We start from the raw sequence: 17,586 nt of genomic DNA, 5'->3' as shown, positions 1-17,586 counted from the left end.
AATAATATTCTGATTTCCTGCCAGCAGCCCTACACCCCTCCTCCTGCGCTCCACCCTCCCGATTCCCATCCTCCTTTGACCCCGACAGATGTACAAAGACTCAAGAGGTATTGCAGATGCTGGAAATCTAGAGCGATGCACACAATGGTTGTGCATTTCTACACACAGCAGACGTTTCGGGCCGAGATCCTTCATCGGGACTGGACACGCAGCGGGAAAGACTGGAGATGACGCGTTACAAACTCGCTTTCCTCTCAAAATTGACAACTCCGTACAGTGTGAAGGTCTCTGACACTCTAGATACATATATGTGGCTATGACGTTTGCATAGTACTGTATACTTGGGGTACATAGAGAACTGATTTGTCTTCATGCTTGGCTGTAGGCTGTAGGTGCGGAATAGACAGCGTTAGCCTTAAGGAAGATCAATGTATAGAATCTCAAAAAATGACCGAAGTGTTAAATTAATACATCTCCTCTACAGTTACTCCTGAGACGGACATAGTTTGTGAGTTCCCCGGAGGAAACTGTGCTGTCTGAGGCATATCAACGTTAGAATGGATGAAGTGCTGGAGTTCTTCATGAATGCCCCCAGATCCTCGCCATCCTTATCCCAGGATATTATGAGAAAGAAGAGCGCAGGATGTTGCGACCTTGGCAGAGATCTTTGCGCCTGCCTTATCAAGAAGCAATGACGTGAAATGCCAAGAGACAGCTAATGTTGTACCTTTGGTATGGGAAACTGAGAACAGACAGGGACTGAGTGGTAGATGCGATTTACAACGGTGGAGAGTCAGTTAATAGATGGGATTCAGATGGGCAGAATTTACCTGCAGAGGCAAATAGTGTCGCTGGTAGGGCGTCAGTTTGACCGAGTGGGCGAAGAAGGGGCAGGAGGAATGGAACGTATAGAAGTGTGGGGTATGCACTTTGGAACGATCGATTAAAGTTCAGAGAAGTTTCCAACTGAGAAGAAAATTCGGAAATAAGAGATGTATGTGGACTTCAGAGTCTTTGACTGGATCCCTTGAAGGCGAACTTGTGAGTTAATTCGACAGTAACGAAGGCAAATGCAATGCTGGCATTCACTTCAAGGGGAGTCGAATTTGATGCCACAGAAATGGTGCCGCGTAAGCCATTGGATGTAGTGACGCAAAAGCTTGAAATGTTCTTGATTGGTGTGGGGGGTTAACGGCTTTCGGGATAAAGAAGGATATTGTGGTTGTGGAGCGGAACAAAGGACAAAGAAAGGCTGAGGAGCTCGATGGAATGAAGAGCCCAGTTCTGTTCGTGTGTCTTGTTGGTTTGATAGTCACCTCAACCCAAATGACCACTTCAATTAACCGCCAGGCCTCCGCCTGAAGTTTACTGATGTGCCTATGCACGCTTCTACAGTTGGTGTTCGTCAAAATTCTGTTAACCTCCGATAAAATACCCAGGGAAATGAGGAATACAGGCAGCTACTTCACAATGTCGGGAAGCTACCTTGAGAAATAGACTATCCGTTGCGGGTGCTGAAGGATCTGTTCCTGAGCTGTTTCTCTCTCGGGCTCTAACCAAGTTTATCCTCGCCTCTGCCACGTTCTCTGACGACTGCCCGTTCGGTGGTAATATGATGGAAAACTGTGAGACCGCCTCTGAGAAGAACTTAGATATTCTGTTTATTAATTATTTGAATAATTGATGCGAGCGGATATTTCGCTGCGTTGATGAACTGCTCTCTGAACTTGGACTGAGTCACCCCATAAATAAACGTGTTTGTGCAGCAACTTAATACCATCAGCATGTCTCCGGTGTGTTGAGATATGTATTCCGAATCGTTGTAATTATTTGGATCCAGTCCGGCAATGGTGTAATAAAGGAATTCGGCAACATACACCGACCACAGGATGATGAAGCTTCCGGAGATGGAGAGAAGTAAGATCACAGACCTCCTCCTGCTCTCCATCTCCGGGTTACTGCGGTTCTCCGCCTTGTTCTGACCCCTCAGCCCCTTACGGACGCGACTAGTCACTACTATGTGCCTGACTGTCAGAGCGTTGAACAGCAGTATTTACACGAACGGGAGTAATGGCGTTAGAACGGTAGAAAGCCAGTCATATCCCACCCAGCTGGGATCGGTATAGTAGCCCGGCTTTATAATACAGTCCCAGGGTGTATTGTCAATCACTTTCACCTGATGATATATGAAGAAGATGGGCACATTTTTAAAACAGAACAGAACGCCGGTTGTTGTCAGAACCACAGCCGCAGTTTTCCAGGTGCAATACTTTTCTTTCCGCTTCTGACAACAGATGGCGACAAACCGATCAAACGTGAAAGTGACGGTGAACCAGACAGAACAGTCTATGGCTGCCAGTCCCAGGGTGGAGATCGCACTGCACACCGGGGTGATGTCCAGGAAAGTTCCGGGGAAGTAATAATAACTGACCCGCCACAATATGAGTTGAAAGATGATGGTAAGAAGATCCGCTGTTGCCATGGCCACCAGGTAGCGAGTGGTGCAGGTGGAGATGCCGCATTTGCCCCGGGACAGGATCACGATTGCAACTATATTCACTGGGGGAGCAGCAAAAAAAAAAAAAGAGTTAATAGCTGTTTCCTCGCTCTCTATGTCGCAGGGCAGAAAGAAGCGGGTAACTGAGAACAATAAAACTTTGCAGGTAACTCATTTCTGGAGGTTTCAGAGTCGTAGAGCGGGAGACCCGAATGCCTCAGTCGAGTGCAATCTGCGCGATAGGGTCCGATATTCGGTTCAGGGAGAGGAGTAGTGTTTGACAGTGTTTAATAGCTGATCACCGAGGGCGGTTTGGAGAAATCAATATGAATCTCCCACCATCGCGGTTTCGAATGAGGTGCAAAGCCTGGACGCCTCAGCAACTTTGTCACGATGGAGATCGCTGTGTTCTCGTCACCCGTGTTATGTCAGTCTCCCCATACCGCGAGGCCGCGCTCCCCCCCCCCCCTCCTCTGCCAATTCACAAATATCAAAGCCAATGTATTTCACCCGTTCGCATGACTTAGTCTTATTTCCCTCGGGATCAATAAAGTTTGTCTGTCTGTCTGTCGGTCTGTCCCCTCCTCGACTCTGGATGGTCAAAAGTCCACAGGGGCCCAGCATGGCTTTTCTCTTCTAAAGTCTCCAACTACTCTCGGCCACCGTTTCCTGTACGCAATGCAAGGCATACAACCTGAAAACTTCCATTTTCACTTTGAAAGATTTTGCCGACCCTCTGAGTGTTCAGCTATTTCGCACGTTCGTGTTTAAGCCATCCAACTTCCAAAGGGAAGACAATATAGGCAATTCAAAATATTTGCCACTTTCGGGGATTACTCCGAATGACTGCAGCATTATTCTAAATGCTTCGAAGCGTATGGTTCCAGAGCGGAGTATCGCATATCCTTAACCCGACTGACCTCTAAAGGAAACCCCTCTTCACTTCATGAATAATAAGGCGTGGAGAAAAACAAATCAGGTTGACTAAAATACAGACAGATACTTATTCTAATGTTAGCACCTCCTCACGATGATACGGAGTCAAACTCACAAGTAATTTCTACCGTTCTCCCCTGAATCACACCGGTGATCCACTTCCCGCATCCCCTTCAACTCTCAGCAAATCCTTAGAATACAGCGCAATACGTTCCAATTTGAACTTAAAGCGAGTTTCACTTTTAATACGGATAACAGCAAGTCGGCCGTAAAGGTGCCGAGTGCGCAGGATTGTCGGAGTTAACTTCGACAGCGGCTTTACACTGATAAATGAAAGTTCCCTTCAGTGATTCCATCTCCCAGATCTTCCACTCCGCGTCCATTGCAACGGCCAGTTGGATTTTATCCGAGGGCACAGATTAAATTGCAAGGGAATTTCTGAATGAGCACAGAGTTTTCTTCACAATGTCTGCACCGCACTCACTGATACACCGGCCTCACAACTCGGTCACTAACTGAAGGAGTTCAAAGAGCGCGCACACTGAACTGCAAACATTTGTTCACCTATGTTCTTACCAGGAACGCCAATAACGGCAATGATCATGTAATATATCTTTCTCACACGGTAAAACGTTTCAAGCATGCTGTGTGAGATTCAGTCTGTCTTCCAGCTGCCCGCGATCTCGCCCAAGAAACTCAGAGCTGATGAATCTCCACGGTCATTCATTTATACTCGCTCCAGCACACTGAATATTCAATTCTACACAAGGCTGACGTGTCTTCCAACAGCTGGGGTAAAAATAAAGATGATGCCATTCAATTAAAATCCCAGTTGTGATGAGGTATGGATAGGTTGACAGGAAATTGCAACATCTCAAAGATGAAGAAATGACGATTGGAGAAGTCAGTGAATGTTATTGTGAAACAATCTCAGGCTCACCTCTCGGTTCTATGATTGTTATTGTTGATCTTGTCCATTCCGAGGATCCATGGACTTTGTCACCATAGACCAATGTTATACTCTCAATGGGCTGCTCTGTTTCACTCTGGGAATTGTCTCGGTTATAGATCTTGCAATAGAAATATAAAATAAAGAATAAGATATTTGTACGTTCCTGGACATAGTGAAGAACCTTAAACTAATATCATATCCAGGCTCACGGAGATATTGAATGCATGTAAACGTTTAGTCAAATTCACTGCAACACGCACAAAACGCTGGAGGAACTCAGCAGGTTAGGCAGCATCTTTGGAAATGATTAATCTGTCGACATTTCTGCCCAAGACCTTTCTTCAAATTAATTAACACTTCGTCGCTCCTCACCTCCATCAACAGAAGTGAGATTTCCCAGTGGCAAACCATTTTCTTTCCGATCCCCGTTCACGGTCCGATATGTCGACCCGTGGCTTCCTCTCGTGCCACAATGAGGTTACTCTCAAGCCGGATGTGCTACACCTCAAATTCCGTCCAGGTAGCCTGCAATCTCATGGCAAGAACATCAATTTCCGTTGAGTTCCGGTGTTTTCCCCTCCTTCCTTTCCCCACTTCGGCCTCACCCATCCCCTTCTAGCTTGTCCTTCCCTCTCCCCAAGAGGTTCTTATTCTGCCATCTTCCTCCTTCCTTTCTACCCCCTGATAAAGAGTCTTGGCCCGAAACGTCGTCTGTTTGTTCATTTCCATAGATGCTGCCTGACCTGCGGAGATACACCAGCGTTTTGTATGTGAATACAATTGATATACATGCAGTCTTTCGTGTAGTAAACCAGCAGCCACCAATGCTTGCACCGATATGAAGCAAAGTAATTCAACCGCCGTACACATGACCGTCGAATTGGTGTATATCTTTAAACCGACATAGCACCTGCATTCATTACATTTGTAACAATAATTGTTTGGCAGATGCGCTAAATTGCTAGCGTTGTTGATAGTGTTGTAGACAATGGCATTTGCCTATTTGACACTTCCATTGTAAACACAACACAACATTGTTTATTCTGTTTTTTATGTTCCTAATATGCCGCCTCGATTTACTTATGTATTGAATGGTCTGAACAGAATGGCTCATGAGAAGAGTCCTTCACTCTCTCTAGATACCCGTTCCAATAAATATCCAATGGGTCGTCGGTTGTGGGATTAAATTTGTCATTTTGTCAGCTATTCAGCGAAGGGCAGACAGGGGTCAATATTGATGTACGAGTTTACCTTCCATGGGTGAGTATGGCTGGGAAATTCACAAAGAGTGACGGGGCTGTCGGAAGTGCTGATGTGGACACGAAGAAAGAAATGGAAGTCCAAACATCAATAAAGGTATGGAAGCAGATTTACAATGGGGCATCCAATACGTTCTGAACAGATGCCGTCACGGACGGGAAAAGTCATGATGCAATAATATATCATAGTAGTCTGATTTTCTGTTCCCCGTGAGTGATGGACGTGATTGCTGTGGAGCCGCTGCACAAGTGTTTCACCAGGAAATTGCCGAACAGAACATTTCAGATATCAGTGGAGAATCTGTCATTCTCTCCTTGAAGCGGAGGACCAGGGGGTGTTACACACAGAAGCTAAACCAATATTAACGACATACAGTGGCTTGCAAACGTCTGGGGCACCACTGGTCAAAATTTATGTTACTGTGAATATTTAAGTGAAGAGAAGTTGAAATGATCTCCAGAAGTCATAAAGTTAAAGATGAAACTTTTTTTTCAACATTTTAAGCAAGTTTAGTATATTATTTTTGTTTTGTACAATTTTAGAGTGAAAATAGGAAAGGAGCACCATTCAAAAGTTTGGGCACCACAAGAGATTTGAGCGCTGAGATAACTTTGACCAAGGTCTCAGACCTTAATTAGCTTGTTAGGGCTGTGCCCTGCCGACCGAGCCTACTGCTCTTTCAGGGTTCACAATGATGTCTCCACTACATTGGAAAATAAAAAACAACCTGGATTTGCTCGGACTGCGAGCATAGTTGATCCTGAGCTCATCACAATTTAATGCTTATTCCACTGATATTCGGACTTCTTTCCTCTGTCTGGGGCCTTCTCCACTGCCATCGTATGCATAACATAAATGAGGAGAACGGCATCTCATCTTCCAACTAGACACCTCACAACGATAGGGAACAGACTGGCCGTTGTTTTTTTCTTATTCCGGCTGAATTACCTTTCGTTGTTACTCTGATGATGCCCATGACCCCTTCCTGCCCCGGTACCATATAATCTTAAATAACGGCCAGTATTTCTCATAAAGTTCCATGGTCTAATTGATCTTTCACCACGATGTCATCTCCACGTTGAAAATTGGCACACTTGCACCCTTGACTCAATCCCGTGGGTTAGGGTTAACGGGGTTTCACTTCGTACACACTCTGCTACTTTGGGCTAGGAATAACGAGGATAGCAGAACCAGGACATAGAACTGGGAACCAGGAGCCTGGGCTTGGACTCCGAGCCAGAGACTGGACAAGGACCCAGAACCTGGGTCTTGACTCGGGCTCGGACTACAGAACCAGGCGAGGACAAGACGAGGCTATACAAGACGAGGAGAGGCAACAGGACTGGACGTCAGACTCATGGACAGGACGAGGGAACCCCAGCACCGGGCTGGGCAAGGTACTCCTGGGCTGGGCGAGGCACATGGACAAGACGAGAATACAAAGCTGTGGCTTGGACAGGACAAGGATCTTGGACGTGACTGGGACTGGACAAGACTCCGAAGCCTTGACTTGGTCGAGGGAGAGACAGGAACGCAGAGCCTGGGCCGAGGGAGAGATAGGAACGCAGAGCCTGGGTCGAGGGAGAGACAGGAACGCAGAGCCTGGGCCGAGGGAGAGACAGGAACGCAGAGCCTGTGTCGAGGGAGAGACAGGAACGCAGAGCCTGGGTCGAGCGCGAGACAGGAACGCAGAGCCTTGATCAGGGAAGAGCAGGAACGCAGAACACTGAGCCGAAGGAGAGACAGGAACATGGAACACCGAGCCGGGACCCCTCCTTGGGTACACATTAGGGCCGGGACACATTACACAGAACACAGAAAACAACGAAACAGGTCCCAACGCTAGGTAGCGGCGAAACGGCCGGACCTACCTAGCGGAGGCGTGGACTTAATGAGACAGTTCCAAACAGGGCGGGGCTCCAGACACAAGCAAGGCGAGGCAAAGTTCCAGGCAGAGGCAAGGCTAAGCGTGGAAAGGCTCCAGGCAGAGGCAATAGACAATAGACAATAGGTGCGGGCCATTCGACCCTTCTAGCCAGCACCACCATTCACTGTGATCATGGCTGATCATACTCAATCAGTACCCCGTTCCTCCCCTCTCCCCATGTCCCTTTGACCCCGCTATCTATAAGAGCTCTATCTAACTCTCTCTTGAATGTATCCAGAGACTTGGCCTCCACAGCCTTCTGGGGCAGAGCATTCCACATATTCAGCACTCTCTGGGTGAAAACATTTTTCCGCATCTCAGTTCAAAATGGCCTACTCCTTATTCTTAAACTGTGGCCTCTAGTTCCGGATTCACCCATCAGCGGGAACATGCTTCCTGCCTCCAGCGTGTCCAATCCCTTAATAATCATATTATTAAGGCAAGACAAGGCGAGGTGAAGCAAGGCTCCGGGCACAGTTTGCAGGGCAGGGCTTCAAGCGCAGGGAAGGAAGGGAACAGTCCAGCCTCAGGGTAACGGCAATGATGGCCTGACTTACCCAACGGAGGCAAGGACCGGGAGGGACAGATCCCACCGTAGGGTAACGACAAGGACGGTCTGACTTACCCCACGGAGGCGAGGACAGGATACCGACGGCATGAAACCCACACAGAGGCAAGGATCGGATACTGACGACAGAAACCCCACAGAGAAAAGGACAGGATACTGACAAGAAGAAACATCCGCCAGCCTCGAACCCAGGGCCACTGAAATTCCCGGCCACAAGACGAGAATCAGGTGCCTATGATGAAACCCAAATGAGACCAGGGACAGCCGGAAGACGCGGAGTCCGGTGTCCACGGACCGGGCTGTGAGCCGGAACGCGAATTTCACGGACCGGACCATGACAGTTACAAAGTAGCGGTGCCGCTTTTTTTCAGGTAATCTGAATTCGTTTACCAGAATTTGATCAGGATTGGTCGTTGTCTCCCTATCCAGATACTTCTGACATACTGTGAGGCTGCTTAGCGTCGCTAGGTGCTCAAAGGTTTATAGTTTGAAAGGTCCAATTCAATTCAAAGAATTGTATGCAATATACATCCTGAAATGCATTTCCTTCTCAAACATCCACGGAAACAGAGAAGTTCCCCAAAGAGTGAATGATGGTTAAACGTGAGAACTCCAAATACCCCCTCCCCAGCTCCCCTCTCCCCGCGTGCGGCAGCGAGCAACAATCCCAGCAAAATGCGTCAACACCACCACCGAGCACAAACGTGAGGTAGGCAACAGCAAAGACACAGACTTGCAGTTACCCCAAAGACTTCTCGTTACATCCGGCATTCCACAAACCACAGGTTCTCTCTCCCCCTAATAAGGGAGAGCGAGCTCTCTCCCATTTTCACGGCGAGTGGGAGACATAACAGCAACCGAGATCCGTGCCCGAAAACAGTAAAGCTCTCAGGTCTTCTGGCCCACAGTAAAAGTGTTTCCGGCCTCACCGGTGACACACGGGTCTCCTGCCGTGACACCGACCCTCGACCCGGCCATCTCCAGAGCCCCGAGATCTAAGGATTCCAAGTGCGGCCGAGACTCTCAGGCCGAACCCTGGGCATATCGGATAACGGACAGTTCTGACACTCCAGTCCCATTCCCGCAAAGAACCGAAGTCAGCCAGTAACTCCAGGTCAAGGTCTTCGAAAGAACCCTGAAAAGTAAAAATGAAAACATGACAGATGGTAGGAGAGCTGTTTCCGAAGATGCGTGCAAAGGAGTCGTTTAGTGGCATCTTAACTCTGCCTCCTCACCCGTGCATCTTGTTTCCGATGTGTGACCACTCTCCCTCTGAGGGGTAAATGCACATTTCCCACCCGATCACGGTGCTCTTCATAATAACACATGTCGGGCAAACGAATTTAGACCACAGCCTTTCCAGCAAAAAAATGGCTGCCTATCATTGGCTGATATTCGTGTCTCTCTGAGCCACGGTGTTCTGCTCTTGTTCCGTGCTGGGTCCTCTTTTGCAGCCCCTGTTATCATCTAGCATCTCAGAATTGTTCCCCAAAATGTCATAACCTTGGACAAAGTATTCTCTCCTCTTTCAGTCCACAAACCTCACTCAGCCCCGCAGTTATTCTCATTTCAGTCCATTAGGATATCGGCTACATTTCTGGTGAGTCGCAGCAGAATTTTCCCTTGCCTTTTTGAATCCGCCACTGCAAACCCCTTTTCGAATATGAATACCGGCGAAAATTATTAATTGGTGTCTCTACTATACATTCTTTCTCGCCGTCTACTTTGTCTCGATTGTTCCTCTTAGTCCAAGCACTTTCTACGACAGGTCGATTGACCTCAGTATGTTCAGTGTCTGATTGTCGGTTGAACCAGTTTCAACCAAGTTGACCAGTGAACTGTCTTGATCACCTCTCTCCATCCTCATTCATTATTGAACATTCCTCTCAAATTTTAAATACACTTGACAGACCCCTATGACATATAACCCAGGAATTCTCTACTGAGGCGAAAGTTTCGAGACATTGGAAAAGTTTATCAACTTCTGCACTCAAAATTCTATCCTGAATTGTTACAGAATTTCAAATCTAGACAGACCTCCGCTCTTATCGGTGCATTAACATACCGCGTCAAAAAAACAGCAATTCACTAACATAATGAACTCACTTCCCTGTAATCCATTTGCCACTTGGTTCTCTCACTCAATATTTGGGAAATAAAAGTCCCCTGTACCTACAGCATCAATCTCAGAACTTGCCTGTTTTGTAATTGAGAAGAGGGTAACGCAAAGTCTCAGTGTGGAGACTCCACTGGTCATGGTGAATGAAGGAAAATAAAGAAGCTGTGATAAAGATTTGGATGATTATCCATGGGACAATGTGAGGCAAGGAGGGTAAACGAAACCAGAGAGAAAGGATGCTTAATTGAGAATTGGGTAGAATAGCGGCAGTAAACTGAAGTGCAGCGGGACCGATTATAAGAAGCAATAATGTTTTCCATGACGTGGAGACTCTTCTTGAAGAGAGGTTGTCCACCTTAAGGAGAGGGCAACATAGTTGCGAGGAGGGCGGGTGCGAGGAGCGAGAAAATAATGCATTTGAATCAGTTTCTGATGGTTTGTGAAAGAAGAGTGAGTGATAAGAGGCAAATCAGCTTGTAGCGATGTGGAAGGATTGAGTGCAATGTATACTGATTTAAATCAGGAGTGGTGCAATTCCTCATGGTTATGACTATGATCGGCAGCCCACTTCCAAACATCTCCCGCCAGTACCCAGACAGGACTATGCTACCTTCTTCCATCCCCTTCCCCACATGCGACCAGTGAGAAAGTCGCAACGGAAGGAGACAGAGGCAGGAATCTGAAAGCAGAATATACCATGCACTGCATCCTTTCTGCCTCAGCCAGAAGCTTTTGTGCCAGAACACTTAGCTGCCTTTTAAAGTCTCAGAATTACATTCTCCACACTGGACTGTGCGAAAATACATGGTGAGCAAATGAAGAATTAAATAATCCGTTAAGTCACTGCTAGGTATTAACAGAGGATACCGCTAGACGTGCTTACCAGACAAGCGACAAGCACCTGACCACATTTACGTCAGTTCCATGAATGGTGGTCCAAGCGCTTAATTAATCAACATTACATCGAGACATTTTAGAGCCAGAAATCACATAAATTTCGTTCGGAACTTTAGTGTGTCGCAGCACTGACAACATAGAAAATCTATGGTAATGTTTCATCGGTCTGTCATTACACCCACGGAGTGGAGACTCAGTATGGAGTATGGAGTACTCAGCATGGAGACTCAGTATGGAGTATGGAGTACTCAGCATGGGGACTCAGTATGGAGTATGGAGTACTCAGCATGGGGACTCAGTATGGAGTATGGAGTACTCAGCATGGAGACTCAGTATGGAGTATGGAGTACTCAGCATGGAGACTCAGTATGGAGTATGGAGTACTCAGCATGGAGACTCAGTATGGAGTATGGAGTACTCAGCATGGAGACTCAGTATGGAGTATGGAGTACTCAGCATGGAGACTCAGTATGGAGTATGGAGTACTCAGCATGGAGACTCAGTATGGAGTATGGAGTACTCAGCATGGGGACTCAGTATGGAGTATGGAGTACTCAGCATGGGGACTCAGTATGGAGTATGGAGTACTCAGCATGGAGACTCAGTATGGAGTATGGAGTACTCAGCATGGAGACTCAGTATGGAGTATGGAGTACTCAGCATGGAGACTCAGTATGGAGTATGGAGTACTCAGCATGGGGACTCAGTATGGAGTATGGAGTACTCAGCATGGAGACTCAGTATGGAGTATGGAGGACTCAGCATGGGGACTCAGTATGGAGTATGGAGGACTCAGCATGGGGACTCAGTATGGAGTATGGAGTACTCAGCATGGAGACTCAGTATGGAGTATGGAGTACTCAGCATGGAGACTCAGTATGGAGTTTGGAGTACTCAGCATGGGGACTCAGTACAAAGTTATCGCGTGTGAATAAGTAAGTGCAGGAGTGAGTATATGAGGGAGGACACACACTAAAGTAATATACCTTTAATTAGGTGATAAAGGCGATAGTTCCGGACCGGATTTGGTAGGCAAATGTTCCCAGTAACACACACAAAATGCTGGTGGAACGCGGTAGGCCATGCAGCATCTATAGGGAGAAGCGCTGTCGACGTTTCGGGCCGAGACCAGTACCCTGTTAAATATATATTCATTCAGCGGTGGTTATGGGGATTACTAAACATGGTTCTATACAGCAAAACTTTCATTTAAATTACATCCTATGTTTGAGCGGAATTTAGAGGCCAGAAAACGTGGAAGCCGCTGGGGATTCGGTGACGCGATGACTGCATGTTTTAAATTGTTGAATATCAACTTGAGACGATACATAGCCTCCAGCGTCCATGTGCTTGAAACTCGAAAGGATTTCTTAAATGTTTGAATGATTCTAATTATTGCTTAGTTGTTAAACTTTTCAACACTTAAGACCTGTTCTGCAAAAGTTTATAATGTGAATGCATTGAGATTGTAAAACATTGCACGAGGACAGGACGTTTGCGGGTTCCCTTGAAAAACAAGGAGAGGTAATTCGGTCGTAAATGAACGGAAAGCAGTCGTGTCTTTGTTAGGTTTGTATTGAGAGGATGTTTGAATTAATCCTCTGTTTCATCACAGGATATGACTGTCTGAAAAAGTCTGGTTCGTTGAGTGAAATGCATTTCCAGGTACTGAGCTGAATTTCAGAGAGTGGGTCTTTCCGAAATTTAATGAAGTGTTAGTGTATGTGGGCCGCAACCACCCTGATCTTTCTTTCCTCTGGTCCTTGGAATATCTGATAAGGGATTACACTCTGATATTTAACTGTTTATTCTGTATGCGCCAGTTATCTACAACGGTTTTGAACGTAGAAAAGCGCATGCTTGCACTTTGTTTTGCATGTACCTGTGTATTTATATTGTGTTCTTTTACTTGTCTGCGTTGTTATTGATTTCAGAGGGAGTCGCCGATTTCACACCGGCCAGGTAGAATCGTGGTAAAAAGGTATCCATGTATGATAAACCCACTATTCAAAGGGAAATTGGTATTAGGATAAATGCATTTGTACTCGAATTAGGAATTTGATTTTGGCATTTTGGAATGCTGGTTCACTTGCCTGGTCAGACTTTAATTAGACCATCTTGCAGCACTTAGATAAACGCTGAATCTCAGAATGCAACTGCACGTTATACTGCATCATCCGATATATTTGGATAGCACCACAAGATGCTGCTAAATGTCGACTTTGGGGCCTCCATTGGAAAAGGTTGTTCCGATGTTAATGTAGCATCCGCCCTGTTCTATGTAACGGGTGTTCAGATTATACAGTATAACGTGCGGATCCATCCTGAAATTCAGCATTTTGCTGACATCAGTAAATTATCCAAGTGCTGCAGGATAGTCAGATTACAGTCTGCCTCTCAGAGCACTGTAACAGCAGAGTCGAGTTAAACTAGTAAACTGTACTAAACTTTATACCTTCTTGCGGAATATCGCTGGTCCCTGTCCTCCAGGCAGAATTCCCTCCAATTACTATCTAATCTGCCAATTTGCTAATTCTGAGTCCACCAAACCAGGATTCCCTGGATGGAATGCCATCTAACTTTCTGAACGTGCCTACCATGCCTAGCCTGGTGAAACACATGACCAAGTTAATACATCCCACATCGGTATTTGTGGGACTTAAGCGGTATTTTATTTTTTTCAATTTTCTAAGAAAGCATTCATGCTCATAAATGATGACCATCCATTACAAAACCATGCTGCCTATCCCCAACCAGAATACATTTCTCGATATACTCATAGATTCCCTCTTTAAAAATCCTCTCTAATAGCTTGCCAACAACTGACGAAAGACTCACTGGCCTATAACTCTTAGGACTATCCTCACGGAATTCTTAGAACAAAGAAAAAAAAAACTTTTGCCATTCTTCAATCCTCCGGTACTACTTCTGTGGACAGTGAGACCGCAGATATCATGCCCCAATTCGCAGCAATATCTTCCCTCGCTTTCAACAACGTATATCCCTTCTAGCAAAGGGGAATGATTATTTTAGTTTATTATAAATTTCCAGCGCATAATTGTTATCGTCGGTATATCTGTGTTTTGTTACGCTTAATCCGCATTAATCAAGGTCCCGCTCACTGTTGAATATATAAGCAAAGTATCATTAAGGACCTTCACTGCCTCCTTGCATTCCAGACCCATGCTTAACATTTTATCTCTCAGCTCTACCACCCTCTGTCTCGTCACCCTCCTGTTCTTCTCGTATCTTAATGCGACTTTCCAAGGACGCCTCATGTCCCTTTCTAAGTTCATTGCTCATTTCCGTCCAGGCTGCATTGTTACATTCCATAGCCGTGCCTGATCGTTTCTTCCTGACCCTTAAATATTTTTCTTTCTTCTTCCTGACGAGATGTTCAATATCGTTGTCAACCAGGTTTAATTTACACTACCATCCTTACCTCGCCTCAATGAGACAAGTCTATCCTCAACCCCAATTTAAGTCGATGAAGAATCACCTGTTGTGCAGTTCAAGGAGCAAACCCTTTCCCGAATTCCGCTCCTAAGTTCTTACCCAATAGCACCAATTAAGTACAGTCTGCTTCTATCCCGGTGTAGTTATCGGACATTTCTGGTACAGGAGCCAGGAGGGAGTGTTCTCTAGTCCGCCTGTCCGATAATTGTGTCAGGACTCATTTCTGGACGCAGCCTCGAAATTCAGTCATATCTCAAACCTTTTACGCGAGGAAGTGCCGATGAATTTTATTGAAGTTTAGGCTGCCTGTGACAACAGCTTGTTAATATGGCACCTGTCCAAAATATATCTCCGCGGTGTGTGTATGTGTATAGTTTTTTAATTTATATTTTTTGGTGATGGGGTGCGTGTCTGCGGTCTGTACAGAATGCTCACAAACTAGAGATTGCTCCCTTTCTGCTCTGAGATCTACTCACGGTCTGGACAATCATTCCACGGTTCCTTCCCTTTCTGCTGCTGCTGTGTTATCATACTCCCCCTGGGTTTCAATGGGACTCCCTTTACTGTCTTTTATCGGATTCCATTTTGAAATATATAAACACCGGAAGGTCCAGAAGGCATTCCTGCCCCTGCGATTGTCAATTCTCTGTGATAGTTTGTTGTGTACTGAAACATAAGTAACAATCACGCCAGCTCATTGTACGTTTGCCCAGTTTCCTACCTTAACTGCATGAAGTATGCAATCTTACATATTTTTCGCAATTTCAAGGTGACCGGATTGTTTGAATTTATGACCAACCTACTCATATTTAAAAACGTTTTATTCGAAAACTCCTCTGAATTGCAATCAGACGTGGTCGTTATCTACACAGATGGCCATTTAATGTGAATACATACTTCATTCCATTCTTCAGCTCTTCTCTGAATTTCCTCTGTGTCAGTGTATAGATACAAGTATTGGTGCACATGCTCAGAATTTGCACCATGAGCCCACATTGTTGTAGGATGTATACCGGGGAACTCAAATATCGGTCCTGATAAAAATAATTTACCGGTTGCCATGTCAGGGAAAAAGCTACATAGGGCACCCAAAATAATATGAAATTAGCTGAGATTGCAAGCAATAAAATCATCGATTTTCTGCGGTTTTCCACCTCGGTATCTTTCTGATTATCACTGCTGCTCCGAAGCCCTCTGCGGACTCTGTTTGCCACAATGATATGTCTTACTGTTAAGCCATTGAAGATAAGAATTATGCCGATTGGTAGCATCGTTGTTAAAATGCTATCCAGCAATTCGATTCCTTTCCACACGGGTGAAGTAGCGTATTCATGTGTGAGGGCGCAAAGCCACGGCGTGTTATCAATGATGACGTAGGGTTCAACAATAAAGTAAAACGGAAAACTTCTCCCGAAACTCACTAAAACCACGGTCACGATAACCACCGTTGCTGTTCTCTCGGTGCAGTATCGCTCCCGCAGCTTTCGGCAACATATTGCGATGAAGCGATCGAAGGTAAAACTGACCGTGAACCAAACAGAGCAGTCCGTCATTACAGTCCGAAATACAAGTGTCAGAGCGCATACAGGAGTGATGAGCAGGGTTCTGGAATAAATGTAGATATTGTTGGTCTGTTCCACTAAAGCGAAAACTATAACCACCGTCATATCCGCTGTTGCCATTCCAACCAGGTAACGGGTGATGCATTTGGAGAGCCCGCATTTTCCCCGAGACAGGATCACAATCGCCATTAAATTAACTGCAAGAAATTTGGAAAGAAAAAAAAACAACACAGAATTATCGTTAGCTGCAGATGTCTGAATGCCCACCATTTTTCCAATGCTACGCAGGGTGTGATTTCTTTTGGAAGTGAAAAGCAGAAATTAAATTTGTGCGGACTCTGTCCGCGCCCTCGGGCTGGGTAATAATGGAGAGAATTAGCAGTGGGTTGGCGACTTTCCGACAGACTAGAACCGGGCAATTGATTTCCACGATTCATGTACCGGTGAGTTCGTTCGCTCCATAAACAACACCATTGCCATTGTTTGAGGTGAAATACTTGAAAGGTTTATTTGTGGTGAAATCATGAGATTTAATGCTTAAGTTATAATTTAACGTTTTATGGAAGAACAGACCTGAGTGTCGATATTCGACTGGCCGGTCAGATGGAAAAGCTTCTGATCTGGAAACGCGACCACTGTCGGTTCAGAAAGCCGAGCAAGGCGAAACTATGGAACTATGGCAACATCGGCACCAACGTAATTGACAAAGGAAATACAAAGCATCACATAGAAACGATATGGAAGCCGAATAACAAAACTATCAGATGCTTGAATCCTGATTTCTGGAAACACATTTCAGACGATGGTCGCATCTGTGCTCCGTAAAATTGCAAACAGTGCAATTGAAAGAGGGCAAAATGAGGACGGCACCATACATAGAGTGACCAGCTCCAGTACCTTACCAGGGATACCGATCGCCACAATTGTAGGATAGAAAACGCTCGCGATGTAGAAAATCGCCGGATATCCCATAATCCGTCAGAGGCAGCGTTCAGTTGTACGGAACGTTCCAACTGCTCATATGAACTGGTGGCAGGTTTTACAGAGTTATAAGCAATTCAGAGTAATTCCACTGAGGCAACTAGTGTGTTGATGACATCAGTCGCATGAGGGGCAACCAGCTACAGAAACAGTTACAATAAAGTGTTTTCTCACTCTGTAACCGTGACATGAATTAGTATCCCCAAGGGATGTTACAAGTTATTTACTTTTAAACAAAAGATAATACGAGCGTTCCCAATATACTTTCCAAGACATCTGACGTCAGCTACAGAAATGGGACATGTTCTGATCAGTGTTGTTTCTAACGTAGACAATCATCCTGAACAATGAACTTCAAACAGATTTATTTTGTCCCATTTAGCGGAGCACATTCGCTTCTGACATTGACAGCGGGACATCATCTCGGCAGG

At 45.6% G+C, this 17,586-nt stretch overlaps 1 pseudogene; it reads left to right on the top strand.

Annotated features, from left to right (window-relative positions):
• Positions 1–16,999, top strand: part of LOC140722618 (uncharacterized) — a 41,429-nt pseudogene extending 24,430 nt beyond the window's left edge.
• The last annotated feature ends 587 nt before the right edge of the window (positions 17,000–17,586 follow it).

This window comes from Hemitrygon akajei, unplaced genomic scaffold, assembly GCF_048418815.1.
Source record: "Hemitrygon akajei unplaced genomic scaffold, sHemAka1.3 Scf000082, whole genome shotgun sequence".
In the NCBI taxonomy this organism is placed as follows: Eukaryota; Metazoa; Chordata; class Chondrichthyes; order Myliobatiformes; family Dasyatidae; genus Hemitrygon; species Hemitrygon akajei.
The sequence above is the reverse complement of the archived record's forward strand: the minus strand, read 5'-3'. Positions and strand labels throughout refer to the sequence as shown.